Source organism: Rhinatrema bivittatum, chromosome 1 (genome assembly GCF_901001135.1).
Source record: "Rhinatrema bivittatum chromosome 1, aRhiBiv1.1, whole genome shotgun sequence".
NCBI lineage: Eukaryota > Metazoa > Chordata > Amphibia > Gymnophiona > Rhinatrematidae > Rhinatrema > Rhinatrema bivittatum.
Window position 1 is genome coordinate 100,158,980 of NC_042615.1, and position 15,969 is coordinate 100,174,948.

General features: G+C 41.8%; 1 long non-coding RNA gene across 4 annotated transcripts in view; it reads left to right on the forward strand.

The window, feature by feature from the left end:
• The window catches only part of LOC115077629, a 68,095-nt gene that overhangs the window by 21,778 nt on the left and 30,348 nt on the right, over nt 1-15,969 (forward strand). For all 4 annotated transcript variants that reach the window (XR_003852977.1, XR_003852984.1, XR_003852982.1 and 1 more), the window contains exon 4: nt 13,942-14,064. This is a non-coding gene — a long non-coding RNA (uncharacterized LOC115077629). The remainder of the gene's footprint in view (nt 1-13,941; nt 14,065-15,969) is intronic.

Sequence of the window (15,969 nt, forward strand, 5' to 3'; positions counted from 1 at the left end):
GTTTAATTGGTTATTCCAACCTTATCCTACTGTCCCGTATTTTTATACGGTCCCAAAAATCCATAAATCTTTGAAACAGCCGCCAGGTAGGCCCATTGTGTCTGGCATTGGGTCTAAATTTGAACCTATTGCTAAATACATTGACCGGCTACTTCAACCTATGGTGACACAAGTTCACTCTTATGTTAGAGATTCTATGGATTTTTTGAACAGTATGGCTCAGGTGCAAGTACATTCAGTCCAGTGGTTAGTCACGGCTGACATATCATCCTTGTATACAAATATTCCCCAATCACAAGCTCTCTTGATTGTTCAAACATTATTGAAAGAGGCTGATATGTCTATTGGAAAGTATCATTTGTTGATGCAATTGGTAAAATTAGTGTTGACAGAGAGCTATTTTCGATTTAATAATGTTGTTTATAAACAAGTGAGAAGCATTCCCATGGGTTCTCCATTGGCACCTACAGTCGCAGGACCTCATGTGGCACAGTATGAAAGTCAGTATATATATCCCTCCAAGTTTTTTGATTGTATCATGATCTGGAAGCAATATATAGATGATTTGTTCTTTCTGTGGAATGGTGACGAGGATGTACTATCAGATTTTCAAACATATATGAACCAATGTGATGTTCATTTACAGTTTACCTTTGTTAAAGATACCACTTCTGTTGCCTTCTTGGACATAAAGGTTACTAAAGGTGATACTCATTTTGATACTACGGTGTTTAGGAAGCCTACAGACAGAAACACGTTGCTCCATGCTACCAGCTTCCATCCCAGAAAGCTGAAGGAAAATATCACGTGCGGTCAGTTCTTGAGATACAGGAGACTGTGTTTTACTGTTAAAGAATATAGATTCAAGGCTCAAGAACTTTCGGATAGGTTTGTGGAACGTGGTTACAATAAACGCCTCGTTAAAAAGGCGTTTAAGAGAGGCCTTTATGCAAATCGTGAAAATCTGTTGAGGGTTCAGCATAAAGAGAATATTTCGAGAATAGTCTGCACTTTACTTTATTCCTCTAAGACTTCGGCCATTAAGCAAAGTATAATGAAACATTGGACAGTTATATCGGCTTTACCTAGTTTTTTAGAATTACCCATCTTTGCCACTAAGAAAGGTAAGAACTTAAGGGAGAGATTGAAGAGAAGAAAGCAGCCAAGGATTGAAGTGTCATCTCTAGGTCAGTTCCAATGCGGCCATTGCTCAGTATGTACGAATGTGCTGCAAATACATCAGTATCAGTTTAAACGATCTATGCGCCCATATGTATTGTCAGGACATTTTACCTGCTCATCTGAGCGTGTTGTGTATGCTATCGTGTGCCCGTGTGCATTAGTATATATTGGCCATACTAATAGATCCATAAGACAGAGAATTGTGGAGCATAAGAGTTGTGTGAGAACCAGAAAAGAGTCAGCTCCATTGGTGAGCCATTGGTTACAGCAAGCACATACCATTAATGATATAAAATTCTTTGTGGTTAGACAATGTCAGAATCCTGAAGGGGACACACAACGTTTATTGACGCAATGGGAACAGCAATGCATTTTTGAATGGCAAACCCTGATGCCGCAGGGTTTGAACGCTGAAATTGAATGGATTGCCTTTTTTTTTTTAAGTTTATTGGTTCTATTCAAGTTCCATTTATGTACATCTAGTTAATTATTGGGATCGATTGTCATACAGCCTTTAAGTATGGTGAACCTTTTTTGGGTAATGAAGAGTTTTGTGATCAGTGAACGATAGGCGTTTCTGGTGATAATGGGAGGGCTTTGTGATTGGTGAATATATGTGATCTTGTCACTAAGAAGTACGTTGTGGATAGTGAATGGTGTGAATGAATATGGATTTTGATGTATGGGTATGTATGTGATTATAGGAAGTGTTATTTATTTATTTATTTAACATTTTTTATATACCGCAGTTCTAGTAACAATGTTACTAATCACTTCGGTTTACAAGTAACTTTGGGATGACATAACATATGTGTGTCTTACAGAGAACAGGAAGTATGAACTGGGAATTTAGTTAAAATACATAACATTAAACAAAATGCGATATAACATTTTAAATAGTGAATCTAATATAACTAGCGATTTTGATCAATCAAGTAGCAGTCCTGTAATATGTGAGCAGTCGTAGGGGGGAGGCGAGGTGTATATGAATTCTTGATTAATTAGGCAGTGGGACGTATGATGAGATGATCATGTAGTGATATTGATATTAAAGTTCCATTCATACGAAGGCTTGGGAGAAAAGCCAGGTCTTGAGTCTTTTTTTGAAGTTTATTGGGCATTGTTCGAGCCTAAGGTTCGCAGGGAGAGAGTTCCATAGGTTAGGGCCTGCTGAGGAGAATGCTCTTTTGTTTGAAGATGTCTTTAATGGAGGTGTTTTTAGAGAGCCTTTTTGTGCAGATCTTCGTGGACGAGAGGATGAATGCAGCTGTAATGGGATTTTGAGGTCTAGGTGTGAGGTTTTGTAGATGGCTTTGTAGATGGTTGAGAGGGATTTGTAGAGGATTCTTTGTTTTATAGGGAGCCAATGGAGATTCTTTAAGATTGGAGTAATGTGGTCCCTTTTTTTTGTTTTGGTTAGAATCCTGGCAGTGGCATTTTGTAGCATTTGTAGAGGTTTAAGGGAAATAGCAGGGAGACCAAGTAAAAGAGAATTGCAGTAATCCATTTTTGAGAATATAATTGCTTGCAACACTGATCTGAAGTCATGGGGGTGGAGTAAAGGTCTAAGACGTTTTAAGACTTGGAGTTTGTAGAAACAATCTTTCACGGTGTTGTTAATAAAGCTTTTGAAGTTCAGTTGGTTGTCCATGATAACTCCTAGGTTTTTTACCATGGGCGATAGAGTAGGTGTTGCCACGGGATGTGAGTTGGAGAGCTGGTAGTTGCCATCTTGTGTGATGAGGAGGAATTCAGTTTTGTTGGCATTGGGAATTAGGCAGAGATCCGCAAGTAGATTGGATTTAGAAGTGAAGCATGAATTCCAATAATGAAGGGTTTCTTGCAGTGACTTGGTTATTGGGATGAGAATTTGTATATCGTCCGCATATAGGTAGTGTATTAGATTCAGTTTAGATAGTAGGTTACAGAGGGGCAGCAAGTAAATGTTGAATAAGGTCGGAGATAAGGAGGATCCTTGAGGTACTCCTAGGGTTGAATCGATAGGTTGGGACTCATTGTCGTTGATCTTAACTTTATAAGACCTGTCTTGTAAGAATGATTTAAACCAATTGAAAGCGGTGTTTTTGATTCCAATCTCTGCTAGGCGGTTTAAGAGCATCTCATGGTTTACCGTGTCAAATGCCGCTGAAAGATCAAGGAGTATAAGAAGGCACAGTTGGTTTTTCTCAAGGTTGAGGAGAATGTTATCGCTTAGCGAAATTAAGAGTGATTCTGTACTTCTGAATTTGCGGAAGCCGAATTGTGTTGTAGCTAGAATGTGGTTTTCATCTATGAATTGCAGAGTTGATGATTTACAATTCTTTCAAGGATTTTTGCTATGAAAGGGAGATTTGCTATTGGCCGATAGTGTTAGTGGGGTGATCGGTGATTACAGTCAATCATGCGTAGGAGGTAAATGTAGTTTTGAGGAAGTCATTACGTCATGCCGTTGCGTCCTGTCGGTCGGGACGCTGTGGCATGCCATTCAGCACGTTAGGGCGGAGGTCCTTGAGAGACGCTTTAAAAAAGTTTGCTGGGGAGAGGCGGAGTAAACTGGTGAAACTATGGCGCAGTTGGAGGTTTCTGCAAAAGGAGAGGCATATTAATCGGTTTAGTACCGCTGTGTAGAATAAAGCAGTATCACGGAATTGGTAAGTGTATAGAATTAAAGAGGCTGATGGGCGTAGTTGGTTTGGCTTGCTATTATGTAGCCTGATGTTTAGTATATATGTGTTTGGAATTTTGTAGATCATGATATTTGCTGTGTCTTGAGAAGAATAGCCCTTGGGATTGTTGAGCTTACATGCTTCGAGAAAGTTTGGGAGAAAATGAACATTTGTGCAGTCTGGTGAAATGTTTTGAGTATAAACGACTTTGAGGTAAAAATTGGTCCAATATGTATGGTGGTGAGTGTGTCCTATGGTCTTGTATCTAAAACTTAAATTTGGTTTTCTCAGTGGTTGCAGTCCCCCTGAGGAAGCAAATGCATGTGAAACAGGGGCCGCTTGTCGGGGTCACACCACGCGAATTAACATCAATAACGAAGTTGAAAACGGACATTCCAAGGATAAGAATTTCACAATAGTGGCCAGCTTCAACATTAATATGCATTATCAACTTGTTTGTTTGGTATATTATGCTTATAAGAATTAGGAAGTAGGTGTGGGAGTTGGGTATATACAGATTGTAAGTGGGCATATCCACAGGGAATTTCAGTTACATGTTGTATTGAAGATTCATTGTAAAACTGTGTAGGCTCATTGGAGCCTTATATGCTGGCACCATTGTGTATTCTGATGTTTTTAAGGTGTGAATGAGTGTATGTGTATTTTATATTTTATGGACACATTTCCAAAACACTTTTGAAATTTATGATAATAAAGTTGTACACTTTTCTCTTAAGTGTTGTTATGGTGTATAATACAGAGAAAATAGTTTGTGTTACCCAGTGAGTGAACCTTGTACGGTTACCAGATACTATTTGGGTGTGAAAACATGGAGGAACCCATGTGGAGTTTTACAGATCAGGCTGCACAAGACATTTTATCAGGGTTAAGATTATTAGATACTGATACACCTGAGCCTGCAGCTGAGGGGGATTGGGACTCGTACATGAAACTTAGTAAAAAATTAGTGCGAATGGAATTACATGCAAAAACTCTCTCCGAGTATTGCCATGTGAAACGTATTCCACGTGGTCTGAGAATGAATAAGGAGCCATCTTTCTATGCTGGCAATGACGCATTTGTTATGAAATGGAATGCTATTTTGAGCAAGTGCTCATATGATTTAATGTTACTTACCATCTCATACATTAAAGATGAAGTATCAGAGATTAAGGAATCCATTTCTAAAGAAATGCAAATCATAGCGAGTTCATGTCCGGTAGAGACATATGATGCACAACTTGTGGATTATCAGAAACAGCTTGACACCTTTAGTAATGATATAAAAAAGGTTAAATTGAGTAAGTTTTATAGAGATGTATACTAGAAAAGGATCTGCTCTCATTTCACTCTGCATGTCTGCCAGGCAGGGTCATTGTGAATGAATATTTACACTGAGGGGAAGGAGGGAAGGGGGGAAAGAGATAGAACTTCCTGCTGTCACAACTTGTAACATTTCACTCAGTATGCCAGCCAGGCAGGCTATTTGGGCATGCATATTTACACTGATGGGAAGGGGGAAAGAGAGAGAGTGCTGATACATCATAGCTCGTAACTTTTAAATCTGGGGTCAGAAAGTCCTGTTTCCAGTTCTGTCACCACCCCCAGTAGCAATTATTTGGACTTCCGATGAGGTAATCAAAAAGCAGACATGGCCATTTCTGATGATGTTCCAGGGCATGCATTTTTGGGGATTGGGGAGGTGGTTGGACTTCCAGTAATATCTTCAAAAGGTGGTCAAGGGTCATTTTTGGTGATCTCATGTTTTTTTTTCAAATGGACTGTGTTTTAGGTTGGGAGGGGTGTGGCTTAGGGTGGAGCTTGGGAAGGGCTACTCTATTCAATTCTATGGGGTGGGAGGGGCATGGGCAGAGTAATGGGCATGGTTTTGGGTGAGCAGAGGCAGGGTCAGAGGCAGGTTGGATGAGTGAATTGGGGTGGGAGAGGGTGTTGTTTGGGGCAGGTCTTGGGCATGACTATACCCATTCATTTATATGGCATTTTGGCCCTGCCCTGGAATGCCCATGCTCCAGCCTTTTCTACCCTCTTATTTTTCACACATATAGAGGTACATATGCATGTAATTTGCAGCTTTTAAAAATCAGTTTCTCACGCGCAGCCCACATACCCGCGAGCAATGCTTTTAAAATCAACCTCACAGAGTGTAATTTTCAATCATCCCACAAAATGGTAGAGTTTATAGCAGTAACTGTAAAACAGACACGCAGGCAAATATATTCATGTGTGTATGGGCATGCAGCCAGGTACGTTGTGATTTTATATGATGTGGGCATAAAATAGCCTTGATGTGTGTATTTGTGCTCCTAATTTTAAGCTTGTATACACATACTGTTAGGACCGCCGGCCGAGGCGGCCCGCAACCGGGACAGGTGTCATGGCCGCCGGCTGCAGCGGGTTGCGACCCGGGTCAGGCCGACTGCCGCAGCAATGATTGCTCACTTGGAGCGTCAGGCTTGGCGGAGGCTCCTGCTGTGGCAGGCAGCCTTCTTTCTGCTTTCCTTAGGGCTGCTGCCGCTGCCAAGCCTGGCCGCATGGTTCCTCTTGGCTGGGCTGGCTCCTCCCCCTCTGTCTCTGCTAAGAGCCGCGCGTGTGGCTGAAGAAGATATTTAATGGAGCCATGACAGGAAATTGTCATGGCTCCTCCTGGGACTCCGCCCTCTGGTTCCTGTATCGAGGCTCTCTGCTCAGTTCCTGTGTTCCGTGCTCCTGGATCCGCTTTCTGTCCTGCTCTGCCTCTTCTCCCTATTGGATTGACTCTTTGGCTCCTGACCTTCGGACCGGTGGTGATTTTCTGGTATTGACCTGGACTGGCTTTGGACCCTTCTCTATTGTTACTCCTGGATTGGCTTCGGACCATTCTCCCATCTGCTCCTGTACCGGCTCTTGACCTCTCTTTGGACTTCGACCCTTGGACCGGCTTGGGACTATTCTTCGACGGACTGCTCACTTACTACTCACGACCAGCTGGAGGTGCCTGCATCCAGACTACCTTCACTCTTCAGGGAGTCTCCTAAGTCCCAGTGGGCCCCTCCTGGGGGGATCACGAGCTTCCAGGCTGAAGCCTTCATCCAAACATCTTCATCAGCAGGCCTTGCTATCCAACGATAGAGACCGAAGAGGGTTGACCTCCTTTTTGGTAGTGCTGACTCTACCTCGGAATAAGGGTCCATGTTCTAATTCATAACACACACAGCAGCATAATGTCAGATATGAATTGAGCAAGTGAGAGAATTTTATAACAGTGTGCGTCTAGCCCATGACCAATTTCACTAGTTCATCCAGCAGTTTGCCCACTCTAAAGCTAGGTCCTCCAGACTCCCTTGGTTCTTTAGTCTGCACTCCCCCCAGTAATCCCAAATCCCTTAAGCACTTCATAGATGCCTGGAAATAATTTACACTTTAACCATAGCAGAAGTAGCTGTGCGCTGCAATATATCTGGACATGTGCCCAGGGGTGTAGATACATGCATGCATATCTCTTGGCCCTGCCCTAGAATGCCTTTGCTCCACCCATATCCCACCCTTTTTCCCCTGATACGAGTTATTCGCACATCAGTACTTGTGCATGCATGTAAAATTGAGTGGACACACACATATACTAGAAGCAAGCCCATCTCCCAATTTTGGCCTGCTGCATCTGGCTTTTAAAATTCACTACTAAGTGTACATTGTTCCTAATGACTTTACTGAGTAAGATCTTCAACATCTTGGACACCCCTGAAGGAATGGAAGATTGAAAAGTGATGTAAGAAAATTTGAGGAGTGGTTGAATATTTGGCAGTCATCCACTTGTGGTGCAGAAATCAATGGAAGCAATAGGTGGTGAGGAGCATGTGTGCACTGACCTTGATGAAATATTGTCAGATGATCTCAAGGTAGTGAAACAGCATGATAAGATGGCCAGAGCTGGCAGATACTTCGATTCATAGAGAGAGGCATAACCAGTTGAAAGAGAGGTAATAATTCCTCTTTATAGGTCAATGGTAAACCCTTACCAAGAGTACTGTGTTAAGTTCTGAAAGCCATATCTTAGAAAGGATATGGAGAAGCTAGAGACAGTCCAGAGAAGGGCAATCAAAATGGTGCAGGATTTATACTGGAAGCCCTGTGAAACATGGCTGAAGGAACTTATATATATACCCTAGAAGAGAGCCAAGAGTGGTGGGATGAGAGGATATGATACAGATATTTAAATACCTGAAAGGTATTAATGCACAGGAAGCCAAACGTTTTCAATGTAAAAGAAATTGTAAAACTAGGAGGGTCATAATATTAAGCTCCAAAGGGGTAGATTCTGGAACAATGTCAGGATGCATTTTTTCACAAAGAGGGAGTTAGATGACTGGAATGCCCTCCTAGAGCAGCTGGTGATGACAAGGACAGTGACAAGGTTTAAAAAAAGTACAGAATAAATAGAGGATCCCTAGTACCAAGAGAATGGTAATGAAGGCACAGGGCATTTTTCACTGAAAAAATTGCAGTCCAAAGCAGCAAGGATATGACTTCATTATGCTTCCTGTAAGGCATGAGGAAATCTGCAAGGAGTGGCAGCTGCAACCTTAAAAGTGATGCAATTGGGATTGGGTTCCATGTGGAAATTTGATCTAATCTGAGTAAATATGCATAAAATCACTGCTGGGCAGACTAGATGGACATTTTTGGTCTTTATCTGCTGTCATGTACTATATCATAGAAACATAAAAACATAGAAACATAGAAATGACGGCAGAAGAAGACCAAACGGCCCATCCAGTCTGCCCAGCAAGCTACGCACTATCTTTTTTTTTTTTATCATCACTATGTAACTATATAACTATCATCACTATGTAACTATGAATACTTTACTTTTATTTGAAGAAAATGGCAATATTTTTCTGATAGAAATGTTTCTTGGACCTAAGTTTGAATGAATTGAGCCTATAGTGAACATCTCTACAAATTTTAATTAGTATTCATAGGAAATAACTTTACCTTCCCCCTTTTCTCATGACTTTGTGACTCTTTTTTTCAAGCCTTAGGCTCGTCTCATTTATCCACTTAGATCATAATCCGTAAGAGCCAATGAGCCAACCCTGACGTGGGCGGAAATAAACAAACAGTATGGCATGAAAAGAACATATTGTTTATCTTCTCTGCCCATCCACACAACTGCTCAGCTCTACAATCCCTACCATTCTTTAAGAGATCCTCTGACTTGACCCATGCTTTGTTGAATTCAGATTCTGTCCTTATTTCTACCACCTCCACTGAGAGGCTGTTCCATTTCTATAAATAAATACTTTCTTAAATTTCTCTTCAGTCTATCTACTTTCACCCTCATCATATGTCCCATTGTTCCAGAGTCTCCTTTCTATTGAAAGAGATCCACCTCCTGTGCATTGATACTTGTTAAGTACTTAATTATCTATCATATCTCCCCTATCTTGCCATTTCTATATAGTATAAGAACCTGGGTCAGACCAAGGGTCCATCAAGCCCAACATCCTGTTTCCAACAGAGGCCAAACCAGGCCACAAGAACCTGGCAATTACCCAAACACTAAGAAGATCCCATGTTACTGATGCAATTAATAGCAGTGGCTATTCCCTAAGTAAACTTGATTAATAGCCGTTAATGATCTTCTTCTCCAAGAACTTCTCCAAACCTTTTTTGAACCCAGCTACACTAACCATTCCTATCCAAAATCCTAGAAAAACTTGTCAATTCTCGCCTTTCTGACTATCTCGAACTACACAATATCCTCCCCACTACCCAATATGGTTTCCGAAAATACCTAAGTACCGAAACCTTACGTCTGTCTCTAACAGACACCATACTCAAAGGTCTGGACACTGGTAATTCCTATCTGCTTGCCATGTTGGACATTTCTGCTGCTTTCGACACAGTCAATCACAGCATACTTATCAACATTCTCATCAGCATCGTAATCTCTGGAACTGTTCTTGCCTGGATAAAATCCTACTTACAAAACCGCAGTTTCACAGTTATTACTGATAACAATGAATCTGACCTTATCAGCATTGACCGAGGTGTCCCTCAAGGGTCCTCTCTCTCCTCCACTCTGTTTAACATTTACATGCTTCCTCTTACTAACCTCTTATCCAACCTTGGCATCAAGCACTTCATCTATGCAGACGACGTCCAACTTCTTTTCCCCTTTACTGACTCCCTCCAAACGGCCTTACAAAATTGGGAATCTTGCCTTATGTCTATCAACGAACTTCTCACAAACATGCATCTTGCTCTCAACCCTCAAAAAACCGAACTCATTATATCTAATAAACATCCTCCACCCACTATCCCTCCTTCTCATTCAACTACTACTACCTTCCTCTCCCACACCCGTAACCTGGGAGGTCAAATTGACAACCAACTCTCCTTTAAACCCTTCATTGAATCCATCCTAAGCGAATGCTATTTCAAGCTTCAAACAAGAAACTCAGACCTCTCCTATATTTTGCTGACTTCCGCACAGTACTCCAGTCTATTATCTTTTCCAAAGTAGACTACTGCAATGCCCTCCTTCTTGGCCTCCCTGCTGCCCATTCCAAACCCTTAAAACTCCTGCAGAATGCTGCAGCACGTATCCTCACAAACTCCAGAACAAGAGATCACATTACCCCAATACTCATGGAGCTTCACTGGCTACCGATACAATCACGAATCCTATACAAAACCCTATCCCTAATTCATAAAAGGATCATAAACGACTCCTCTCACTGGATCTCACCCCTCCTCTCCAACTGCGCACCTCCGCCAGACCAACTCGCTCCACCCTTCAAGGAACACTTCGTACTCCCTCAATCAAATCCACCAAGCATATCTCCACAATGGTCCGAGCTTTCTCCTTGCCCGGCCCTTCCCTTTGGAACTCCATGCCCCCAGACCTACACGCAGAAACATCTACACATAAATAAAAAAAAAAATGGAATCTTCCTAAAAGCCTATCCCTCAGACTCTATTCCAACTCCTCGTGACTAATCCCATAGAATTGTGTAAGATAACCTCGAATCTGAAAACAACAGATTGTTACCCCCTCACACCTTTTATTCCCCCCTGCTTTGTAAATATTTGTGTAAATATAATTTACCTAATTCATATAGTTCCCGTTCCTATGTTTCCATGCATTATATGGTTCCTATGTTCCTATGTATTATAATGTTTTTGTTCTATGTACAGACTCCTGCCTAAATCGTTTCAAGTTATTTGTAAACCGATACGATGTGCAAACGGTTATCGGTAGATAAAAATTCTAAATAAATAAATAACTGCACTAACCACATCCTCTGGCAACAAATTCCAGAGTAATCATGTTTAGTATGTTTACATCTGTCCACATATTCTTTACAAATAAAGACCACTGACCATTTTAGCAGACATCCTATAGGCTGACTCTCTTTTGTTTATATGTTTTTGAAGGTGTGGTCTTCAGAGGAAGTGTAGGGAGAACATGACTGAGAAAGGCTGAGGGATCAAGGGGAATAGGGATTGAGGAGAAAAAGTGATAGGGAATGTGTGTGGGGGGGGGAGGGGACGCTAGGTGATGAGAGACAGAGCTAGGAGAAAGGGAGAGGGTGAGAAGATTGGAGTGAGTTTGGAAAGTGAGGGGACCACGGTGGATGCCAGCTGAGTAAGGAAATTGGAGGAGGTGTAGGGTGAAAATGAGATTGGAGGGAATATCTTTCTCTTAAGTGACATCAGGGTAGATATTCAAAAGCCATTTAGATGGATTACTGAAAAGTTATCCATCTAAATGGCTTAGACATGATATTCGGTAACTTATGCAGCTAACTCTTTATCTGGCTAAAATTTAGCCTGATATGTCAGGGGTGTTCCTGGGGCAGGCAATGGGCGTTCTAGGAAGGAGTAGAGTTAGTCGGTTAGGTTAACCGGCTACCTCTGGTCACACTGTAGGCAGGTCTAAAGTTAGCCAGTTATACCTATTCAGCTAAATTTTAAGATAGCCAGGTATATTCAGCAGCACTGCTGCATCATTGAATATCCCGCTTAAGTTAGCCAGATAGGTGCATCCAACTAACTTAACTAGCAGCTCAGTGACCGAATATCAGCCCCCTGTATTTTTTTTTCTAACAGGGATGAAAGATTTTGATTTTCTTTTCTTGTTTCATTTTCCCCATCAATACCAACATTTGGTTTCTTAAGAGATTTGGAGTATATGCTTTTATTTATAAACATTTTAAAATAAATGAAGTAATTTGAGCCATTTACAGATCTTGCAAAGCTTTTCTAAGGCATATTCCATGACTTCCTTACAGAAACTGAGCTTCAGACATTCCAAAGTGCTTTGACAATAAGGGGCGGATTTTAAAAGGCGCGCAAATAGCCTACTTTTGTTTGCGCTCCAGGCGCAAACAAAAGTACGCTGGATTTTAGTAGATACGCGCGGAGCCGCGCGTATCTGCTAAAAACCTGGATTGGCGCGCGCAAGGCTATCTATTTTGTATAGCCGGCGCGCGCCGAGCCGCGCAGCCTACCCCCGTTCCCTCCAAGGCCGCTCCGAAATCGGAGCGGCCTTGGAGGGAATCCTCTAACGCCCTCCCCTCACCTTCCCCTCCCTTCCTCTACCTAACCCACCCCCCCGGCCCTGTCTACACCCCCCCCTTACCTTTCTCCGGGGATTTACGCCTCCCGGAGGGAGAAGTAAATCCCCGCGCGCGAGCGGGCCTCCTGCGCGCCGGGCCGCGACCTGGGGGCGGGTACGGAGGGCATGGCCACGCCCCCAGACCGCCCCGAGCTGTAGCCACGCCCCCGTACCCGCCCCCAAAACGCTGCCGACACGCCCCCGAAACGCCGCGACGACCGGGCCCGCCCCCCGACACGCCCCCCTCGGAGAACCCCGGGACTTACGCGAGTCCCGGGGCTCTGCGCGCGCCGGGAGGCCTATGTAAAATAGGCTTCCCGGCGCGCAGGGCCCTGCTCGCGTAAATCCGCCTGGTTTTGGGCGGATTTACGCGAGCAGGGCTCTGAAAATCCGCCCCTAAGTGCCCAACAAGGAAATGCCCCTTCTGTTTTCTGATGTATTAACTTAATATATCAAATACCAAGTGAGACTTCAGTATAGCAGAAGTGAACTCTGTATCCACAGGATTACAATTTATAACATGATTCAAACTACATTCATGCTTAACTGAATTATTTAAAAAATGTAGTAAAAGTCACATTCTGTTTACAATAGGTATTTGTAACTTTCCAGTGATAATAGGAAAGAGTCTACAATAATTACTGAACAGATGTTATGAAGTATATATAACCTTATTAGTAGAGGATTGGCTGCTCTAAAATTGTATGCAATACAAATTCCCACATAGATTCCACTCAACAGAATCTTGCAATAATGAACGAGGAACAAAGGCTCATGGCCTATGCTCTTAGCATCAGGAATGCAGGGAAAAGTAGAATTCACTAGGACCTGTCAACTTTGAAACATCTTTATTTCACTAAAGATCAAGTAGTAGAGATAATCTTATTTTCTAGACACTTAAATCCCATTTTCCCAGGCAGCATTACTTTCAGTTTATTGTCTCAAATATAATATCTTATTCTAATGCATCTCTTTTCAGTGTGTCACATTGAATACATCAGTGTCATACTTACTGTGTTTAGTTGGTAAATAAAGCCCTTAAAGCCCAGCATAGCATAATTACTTGTAGTCTGCAATTTATAGAAAAATCTGGAGTCAAGTTGTTCATGTTTTTAATGCTTGCCAGACTTTCAAATGACTGCACTTGAAGCTAATATCCAGAAACAAATAAAACAGCCCATCCATTGTGAAAAAAATGTTCAGAGCTTTACAAGCCCAAAAAGTCTTCATAGCCAACTAAAGTTTGGCTCATGTATAAATATCAGCTTGGCAGAGTTACAGTATCATTTCAGTCTCATGCAATGTTTTACCACATACTTTGAACTAATGGTATCCTGCTGTATAATCAGTCGGTTATGCTACTAGAATCCTCAAAGATAATACATCACGCAGTAGCTAAAAGAAAAATTTCCAAACTGGACATTAGAATTGGGAATTTTTAAAAAAATAATTTTTCTTTGTTCATTACAGGTCAAAAAGATCAGATCTTATTGATGGATCTGTTGATGATGAATTAAAGTCAAGCAGCAGGCCACATCACCTGTTACCTTTGGGAACTGAGACAGGACAAAATTATTATTTTTTTAATTTAAGGTTTGTATTCTGGCTGAATACTTGCTTAGACAAGAATTGTAAGTTAATAACACAGTAGATGGCAGAAACAGACTAACTGTCCAATCCATTCCTGTTATTCCTGTTAACATTGCTAAGAATATATCCCACCTGCTAGCCATAGGGGTAGATTTTAAAAACTTGCACGCGCGCGTCCATGTGCGCGCGCTACCGGGAGCACACACATGCACACGTGATTTTATAGCATGCATGCGCCGGTGCGTGCATGTTATAAATCGGGTCAGCGCGCACAAGGGGGTGCACATTTGTGCAACCTGCACGCGCCAATGCCAGCGGCCTTCTGCAGTTCCCTCCCAGACCGCTTCAATTTAGGAGTGGCCTGGGAGGGAACTTCCCTACGCCTCTATACTAACCTTCCTACCCCTTCCCCTAACCTCCCCCTCCCCCCCAATCCTTGTCTTACCATTTGCTCCTGCCTCGGGGCTGGAGCAAGTTGCACACGCCCACACCCTGCAATTACATCCCATAGTGTGTAATTGCTTCTAGGATATGATTCTTTACCACCAAAGTAACAAACCTTCCTATTACCACTTTTATAAAAAGAGACAACATTCACTCCTCTCTAGTGCTGAGAAACCACTCCCTTCTGCAGAATCTGTCTTTCCGGAGACACACCAGCCCCTGACTTCTCTTAATATCTTAGGATGCATCCCATCTGGTGCTATAGCTTTGTCCCCTTTCAGTTTTTAAATTTCCATACACAATCTCTCTTCCATAAATAACTGTTGGGCCCAGGCTGGGCTTGAACTGGTGTCCCAGGGGTTGCAGTGTAGAATTCCTCCAGAAGGAACTATTCTTCTGGGGATTGTAGTACAACCAGTTCTTTAGTACCTACTGTGTATGGCGTTGCATATGACGGTGCTTTCTTGTCCTGATGGGTTAGGCAGTGATCAGCCCTTATTGGTTAGGTTATTTATGCCACTCTGGGCTGTGTTCTCTGTTTGCTCATTGATTTATGACCCTTTCTATTCTAGTAAAACAAGATATTTTGGGTGGGGGAGACCCAGAAATTTCTATTGCCTGAAGCATTATAAAAATGTTTGAACCTGCACTACTTCAGACTGAGTGACCCTTCTTCCTTTCACTGGTACCTGAAAATGGTCTTGTCACTTTGCCAAACTTCTAATTTTCTTTTCTTCCACTTGCACTTTTTCCATCCTTTCTATTTGTCCCCCTTTCTTTCATTTTTTATCAGATATTGTCTCCTGTGTTCCTCTTTCACAGATCTCTTGTATATTTTGAATGCTAATTTTTTTTTCCAATTACTTTTTCAGCCACCTCTTTTGAAAACCGTATCCTCTTTATTTCCTTTTTCATTAAGAAATATTTGGTTTCTTTATGTTAAGAAAAATTCTTTAGCTGAGCCCACTGTTTTCTCTCTTTTCATCTGCCTCCTCTCACCCTGCCAGTCCTTCCTTAAGGTACTATCTTGATTAACCAATGTTGATATTTTTTAAATCCAGGGCTTAGACTTGTGTGACTTCTCTGTGCCTTGATTTTTTTTGTCCTTGTGTGCTAGTTGAGATACCCAAAGAATGCTGGATTTGCTTATCTAGAATCTGTCCACTGATGGCATGTCAGCGGAACTCTTTACATTGTGTGCCTGCTAAGTATCTGGTTTTCTCTGCTCAAAATATAATGAAGCAAATCATTTTTTTACTTCGCTTGCTTTGTACTGCCTACAATACTACCAGGAAACTCTATCCCTCTCATATTGGAAAATATTTTAATGCTGATTTTATTTTTTTTTTTTTAAAACTTCTACTCTAAATTTGATTTAACAAAACTTTTACTTCAAAAATAAACTTCAACACTATTAAATACATTATGTAAGTTTTATGTAATAGTTTTAAGATATACTTGTAA